Consider the following 7,986-nt stretch of genomic DNA (forward strand, 5'->3'; position numbering starts at 1 on the left):
TTTCCAAATCTGTGTCCGACAATTCTTTCGGACGTGAATTATAGAGATATGGCCTTTCAACTACAAGAGAAAATCTTTAAAAGGAATGGCCATACTCGCGTCAGATGCATCCATACCTGACGTTCATATCTAAAGTTCGAGTAACATAGCACAACAGTGTCAACACAAAAACGGAGCGAATGAAAAGAGAAGACCTATTATGACTATAACTAAGTGAAACAAAATGGAGATGGATGCAAATGATGACAGACATTATACCGATATAAGGCCCATGTAACCTGCAAATAAAGCCACACACAGGATACGGCATATGCGCCAGCGACAATCATTGGTTCTTTGTGCCCGCTTAATTCCAGATGGTGATGGAAAGGTGCCATTCTAAACAAGCGCCGCCCACTTCCATGCATGTGCTTTGTTATTTTGAAGTATAACAACTAACAAACAACAGAAGTCAGTTATGATGTCTGAGAAAGCGGGCAGCATACAGTCGGTATTAATATTGAGTCATGAATGAACTATTAGAAGCAACTGAGACTAATATAAAGATGCAAAGTTTAATCGAATTTGAAAGATTTTCAACGAAATTGGACATAATCAGATAATTAACTGACTATACCTGCAGAATGACCGATGATGCTTCAAATACAAAGATACCAGAAGAAATATTAAGGGAAAGAACATTCCTGTACACGCAGCCATTGCAGCTAAAGCACCACCAAGGGCCAAGGATCCTGTATCACCCATAAATACAGATGCTTTGTGCTGGTTGTGCAAAAGAAAACCAACACAGGCACCGGCCATTGATGCTCCAAATATAGCAAGTTCTGATTGGGATTGAAAAAACATTTATGTTATGTCTGTTATGTAACATAAGGAAAAGACTTGATTATAGCATGGCAAAGAAAAATTAGTACAAATCTGAACTTGGAATTAGAAAGACGAGTAAAAACTCAAGTAAAAAATAAAGCCTCTTCAAAATGAGCAAAATATATTCATTCTCTTTGTTCATATTAAGTCATGTGAGCGGCTACAAATTACCCAATGAAGTTGGTTTATTGCCACTCATGTACTCAAACACAAGGAAAAAATAATACTCATATCAAACATATCATGTGTTGAATAAGGATTTTATCAAATGACAATAAGGTAAATACTTGAAAAGGCATTAAAAAAAGATTAAAATTCAAAACAAAATTTTAGGCTCTCCTTGGTATGAAGGATGGAAAATTTGATAACCAAATGGTTGATAGAAGCTTAATCATAAGATTAACAAATTTTCCATCCATAAGTTTTTCTATCCTTCATACCAAACAGAGCCTTAGTGTTTCACTAAGATGGAAGATTGGCCATTGCGACAATAGCATTCTAATATTAAGATGGAAGAAAAAGGAAGAGGCCAAAACAACATCAACAAGATTCCAAGAGTAAGCTTTAAAATATGTTTTGCATATATCATTCAGATGAAGCAGCTTGATAGTGCAATCATGTGACTTAAGAGATGTTATTGTTGCAGTGACCCATAGGTAAACTTTAGAGTTAGTGTGGTCACAAAAAAGCTATGCAGCTCAATCCCGAGAACAAAGAAAATTTCGCTCCTTTCTTCCAACTAATAATATTACGTGTTGAAAACCAAATTCATACTAACCGGGGCATATTGGAAGCACTGCAATTGACATTCCAATAAAGGCTAATGCAGCAGTCCCTCCAGCCAGACCATCAAGACCATCAGTTAAGTTAACCCCATTTCCCATGGAAACAAAACAAAATGGAGTCAACAATAGGTAAAATTTTCCAAAGCACACAATGCCCAGTGGTGCAGGTAGAGGAACCAGCATTTTCCTGCATTAAGAAGTAATAAAATGGTCTGGGGAAAGCAAACAGAACAATTGAGCCATCACTAATAAAAGACTTCTTGACCGAAAAGAAAAAGGATAATCTGACAGAGAGAGTGAGAGCTGAAACACACATATTGAGATTCAGCCACCTAAGTGCTAAAGTTTCTAACAGCTGTTATATTGATATTTCTCCGTCACTAGAAGGGTCTGTATTTTTAAAATAGTCTTATATAAAGAACGGAATGTATAACATGGTTTTCCATCAGAGAACTTCAATAAGATCAGGAGAACCTATATTTTTTTCAAATAGCAAATTAACTAAACTAGATTTTTTTTCAAATCCTCTGGCACAAGAAAAGGAACGCAAGTTACCACAAGATAAATAAATGTGATAAGATTAGTTACAAGAAGATATACATGCCATAGGGTGATGACAAAGTTGTAGCATTCAACCAAAATGAAAACCAAATCCCAACAGCAGCCTACAATGATAAACAGTTGGACATTAGTGGAACAACTGGGATAAAAATAAACTTATGTGGCAACAAGGATGAACCATAAATGATCAAAGAAAGAGCCGAAGAGGCAAGCAAAAATGTAGCTACCTCCAAAAATAGTCTTAAACGTGGAGAAAAGCCACTGCTGTGTTGCTTAATGACACATAAGACATCATCAATCAATCCAATCATAGCAAAAGCTAAGGTTGCTGCTGCTGCAGCAGCAACTTCAACAGACGAGAAACCAGTAACAAAGTTTGCAACAAATACACCAACTGGTAGAAAGAAAAGTCCACCCATGGTCGGGGTCCTCTGCTTTTTCGAATGATTTGCTGGACCTTCTTTCCTAATTATTTGATGGAACTCAAGAGTCTTAAGATATGGTATACAAATGTAACCTGCACCTGCTGCTAAGACCAAAGATATGAAAAATGGGGAGGTCAAGTAAAACGGTGCCAAGGGTAGCCTCACAATTTTCCATCCGCACCAATCAACAAGTAAAATAACCATTGTCAGGAAGATTATGATACCCATGTTGTTTAACAGCCCAACGTTTATCCTGAAATTGATTTAGGCAAACCATAAAAAAGAGGCCTTGGAAAGTGTATTAATTCATGAAGCCTCCCGCAAAAACAATTAATTTGTTTATCAAAATACTAAATATTTGAAGCTCATTCTGTCAGGAAATTTGTAAAAGAGCTTGCCTGTGTTTTTTTTGGGCTTCTTCCAATCAAAGAATACCGACGGGAAGTCAAGGACCTCATGGTTACAGAATCATCAGCTGAGACTGGAGGCAAATCCACCTCAGCCAAAGGGTTTAACACGATTTCCATCGCTATATTCCCCATCACTAGATGAAGAAAACACATATGCTGCCACCGAATCATCAACCACCCATTCATCAAAAGAAGTAATCCCCATTGAGTCCTAGAAAATATAAATAAATTCCAAATCATAAAATTACTAAAAAAAAAAACCATTTCGAAACCCACATTGAGAAGCAGAATGTTATTACTTACATCATCATTGGTTGCGTTAACCTTAACGACGTGTGGACGGAATTGTGGACTCTGCTTATGTACATATCGGGATCGTTTTAAGTGTAATTTGAGAGGAGAGTAGAAAATTAATGCAGCAGCGCGAAACCGAGATGATGAAAGGCGTGGGAGGCGAAATAAAGCGGGGACAAATGCGTGTCGTTTAGGGAACCGAGAGAGTCCCGCGTGGAGAAATGTTGTAAATTCAAAGACGAGGAATGAGATCTCATGTCCATGTTAGAACCACACACAAAAGATATGATTAAAACTTCATTTGAAGGAATGACAACATATAATGGTCAACGCCCAACCGTGGAGGGAGGCTGTCAGTCAGGGTTGAGAAGGGACGCGCCCTTTGAGAGCGTGAAGGGGGCATTTGAATCTGTTGGATTTCAACTTGGCTGGACAGCCGTTACTACAACTGGTTTTGGTTTGGACCACAAGAACAACCAGGCCCAGACATATTAATTAGATAAAATTTTGGAAAGTTACGTTTCAATAAATCAATTCACTCGATTTCAATTTGTGCCTTTATGCTCAAATTTTTTAATAATTTAGAATAATGTTTTAATTTTAAATAATTGATAACAAATTTTTGGTTGATATAATTTATTAAACACAAATTTTTTAGAGAAAAAAATAATATTCCTTTTAATCGTTAAACTCACTTAATGAGTTATTATGCTTAATTATTTTAAATTTTATACAATATCAGTTAAAAAAATTAATTTTACAATACTATGATATATTTACTTGATACACTTTAAAAATCAATTATATTTGAATTAATTTTTTAATAAAATATTTAAAAAGCAAAAAAATAATTAGTCAAATAATTTATTTTTTATAATAAAATATTAAAAGATAAATTATTTTAAAAGTATAATGATCAAAATAATTATTTTTTCGATTGTCCTAATAAATTCGAATTGACTCGTGGTGGGTGAGTCTCTCAGCAGAAATTTTTGACATAATAAAGAACTCAAATTTAAGACATAATTAAGTGATATCAAACTATTTATCACTTGAATTAACCTATCAAATAATTATTTAATTAAGCTATAGAAACATTTTTAACATTATATCAATTAATTACAGATGTGAATATGATACTAGAAGGCCCAAATAAATTAAGGATTATTGTAGGACATTGAGTTATCCAATCCGAAGTACGGCCCAAATAGGCCTTTCAATTATTCAGCACGGCTTCTGTCGATCAAAGCTCAGAATAGGTAGGTAATCGGCTAGATCCTGGAATAACAAAGCAGCAAAAGAAGAATGAGTTCCTCCTCCACAGCTCTTCGAGAACTGCAGCGGGACCTCGAAAACAAAGCTAACGATCTTAGCAAACTCCAAAAAGGCAAGCCTAACCAAACCCATTATCATCGTCTTCTGCACTCAATCCCTATTTGCTTTCAAATATTACGATTAAGGAACCCTGTAGCTTTTTTTATTATTAAAGTATTAATTGAACGGTGTCGCCAGATATAGCGAAGAATCATCAAGTCAGGAAGAAATACACTATTCAGTTGGGAGAGAACGAGTTAGTCCTCAAGGTTTCGATGTGTTTTCGTTATTGTGCCGATTTAATTGGTTGATTAATAAATTGGCCTTGAAATGTCTTTTTATGATTATTTCTTTTGTTGAAAATGTTCTTAGGAGTTGGATTTATTAAACGAGGATGCAAATGTGTACAAGTTGATCGGTCCAGTGCTTGTTAAACAAGATTTAGCAGAGGCTAATGCCAATGTTCGTAAGAGAATCGAATACATCTGCTGAATTGTAAGATTCGTTTCACATTTTCCTTTAACCTTTGTTTTGTTGCTAAAGGATATTGTGGATAGTTTATCTTGTCTAAGAAATCATTTATAGTATTTTTTGCTGGGTACAAAGGTGTGGTCAGTGGTGTTTGGATTATAAGTTTAGAATGTAAATTAGTTGCTTTCAAATGTGGTTCCCAACCAGAATTTGAAAACCAACTAGAATGCCTAATGAGCTAAGTTGATTTAATTGTTATGGAAATCTGTCCATAATGTGAATTTTTATGTGCTTCGCCTTCACCGCAAGCTTGCAGAGTTGTAATCAAATGTACTTCCTCTGTTATTCTTTATTTTTACATGCTCCGCAGTACCCTTTTACCTTGTAATTGTATCTGCCCATTCATGAAATGTTAAAGTTTGGTTCTGTCTAAAGGAAGCGGCTTGATGGATCTCTTCAAGATTTGGAAGAGAAACAACACAGCAAGAGAGAAGCGGTTGGTTTTCTTCCTTTCAAAGTGCTATTATTGTGCTGTTTCAATGCTCTATAAATTGTGTGTATTTGACTTTAAACAACAGCAGCACACCATTTTTCTGAATTGCAAATTAATAATTAAAATTTTGACATCTGAGACTATGATTGATTATTTATATGGTTCAAAGCATTAAACAAGGGTTGTTTGGTTCTACCTGCTACTGAATCCTTATTTTACTGTTTTTCTTCTTTCTTTCTTTTGGGGTTAGGGGTGGGGGCGGTCTTAGACTCTTAGTGAGTACTTGAAGTAAGTAATTTCAGTGGGGTGCTAGTTTGCTTATACTCTATTTGTCTTCTTTTAGGTCCTTACTTGTAATACTAGTTGGCTTGCATGATTCATCAGAGTCCAGTTTCATTTAAATTTGTTCATTTAAGCCACTCTGCTGTTTACATATTTGTTGGTTTGCCTTTTGAATCAGTGAGACTTTTGCGTTTAACATCACAGAGCAAATTATGTTTTTTCTTTTAATACCATGGCCATTTACAAACTGCCTTGTACATGTATGCATCTTGCTGTTTCGTTTTAATGGTAGTTGCTTACTTGCCTCCTCATAAATACTAATATTGAGTAAAAGCAAAACCTAAATTTGATCATTGTGTCTACTAGATATTGAAGGTGCAGCAGAGGATTCAATCTCATCAAGCAGGAAAAGCAAAGGCTTAGCCATCTTCATATGTTTGTCAACATGAATACCATCATTCTAGTGGGTTGATATTTAATGCTCTATATCGTGCTTGCAAGCTCTGTTGGAGTTTTAATCCAGTATTCTTGAACCGTAGTTGTAATACTGGTCGCAAAACTGATAATTAATTAACACTTAGATTACAGTTTGATGGCTTTTGAAGTTATAGAATGTAAGATATAGTAATAACATTGGAAAAAGAAAATAAAAAAAAGTAAACTTTAGTGAACTTTCATCGAAAATCAGCTGCCCTTTATGGTAGTTACACTCCTATGTCTTACTAGATATGTCTTTTTTGTTTTTAATTTTTTTTTCATTCAAAATGTCTTAAAAAAATTAACAAAACAACAATTATATTTTCTTTTTCATCCTTACATGTCTCACTTTTTACACATATCAAAAGATATGTTAAATCTATCAATCAACTTTTAAGAATAATTATTATTTTTCTTGGTTAAATATTTCTCCTTAAAATTATACATAATGAATAGAAGACACAAATTATGAGACAGAGAGAGTATTATACGACTACTATTGATTCCTGTTACACAAATTGACCAACAATCATCTGCAGATAGGATGGGAAAATGCTTATTTGCCTCAACCTAGTTTGCAACCATTCAAATTATGCAACTCTAGAATTTATATACATTATTATGCTAATATTCCTCTAAAAATATAAAATTTGATTAGGACCGTAAGGTTTAATAAAATAAGTGTCTGAATTATATTGTTTTTTTATTAGGTGTTTAAACTATTTTTAGTTAATTTAGGTGCTAATATTACAAATGTTATTATTTTAGGTGTCTCAACCGTAACTGTCATTAAAAAATTATGTTAAATGACAAATGTCATGTTCTGATAATTTTGATGATTTTATTTAAAATAAAAAACTTTAAAATATATTTTCTTTTTTAAGAACCCAAAATTTTTGAAAATCTTAAAAAAACTCAGAACTTTGAAAACATTTATTCTAATCTCTATGCCCACGCTTGTCACTTTCGTTTTTCATCATTGTCGTCGATTGACCCACATTGGGGGATGGGGGATGGAGGGAGGGGGAGGGAGTATTCATTAATCGGTTAAAACTGATTAATCTGACTGAACTAAAAAAATTTGGTTTATTTTATGTTCGGTCAGTTAACTATTAATAATTTTTTCAAAGTTCAATTAGTTAATTCGATTCGAAATCGGTTAATTAATTGAATTAAGAAATTTTTAATATATTATTTAGATGTTACTTAGTTTTAGGAGTGTTTAAATTTTTGTTTAACCAAATTAACCGAACTTTGTTCGATTAAAAATTTTTCAAAAAAATCAGTTCATTAACGGAACGGTTAAAAAATTGATTAATGATTTTTGGCCAGTTCGGTTCGGTTGGTTAACTGAACCGACCAAATGAACACCCCTAGGAGGGAGGGGTTGCTTTTAAATATTTTTAAATATAATATTTTATTTTTAAGTTTTAAAATAAAATCTTCAAAATTATCAGAACGTGACACGTCACTTAACGGGACTTTTTAAACCATTATTATAGAGACATTTAAAATGACAACGTTGTAATGTTATACACCTGGATTGATTTAAAATTAATTTAGGCAACAAAATGATCAAAAAGTATAGTTTGAACATTATTTATTTA

General features: G+C 33.6%; 2 pseudogenes; one reads left to right on the forward strand and one right to left on the reverse strand.

The window, feature by feature from the left end:
* On the reverse strand, positions 1 to 3,599 carry LOC120148436 (annotated as a pseudogene).
* Positions 3,600 to 4,591: 992 nt separating this feature from the next.
* LOC120148426 lies at positions 4,592 to 6,450 on the forward strand (annotated as a pseudogene).
* The last annotated feature ends 1,536 nt before the right edge of the window (positions 6,451 to 7,986 follow it).

The sequence above is a fragment of the Hibiscus syriacus genome, unplaced genomic scaffold (genome assembly GCF_006381635.1).
Source record: "Hibiscus syriacus cultivar Baekdansim isolate YM2019G1 unplaced genomic scaffold, ASM638163v2 tig00110957_pilon, whole genome shotgun sequence".
Taxonomy (NCBI): domain Eukaryota; kingdom Viridiplantae; phylum Streptophyta; class Magnoliopsida; order Malvales; family Malvaceae; genus Hibiscus; species Hibiscus syriacus.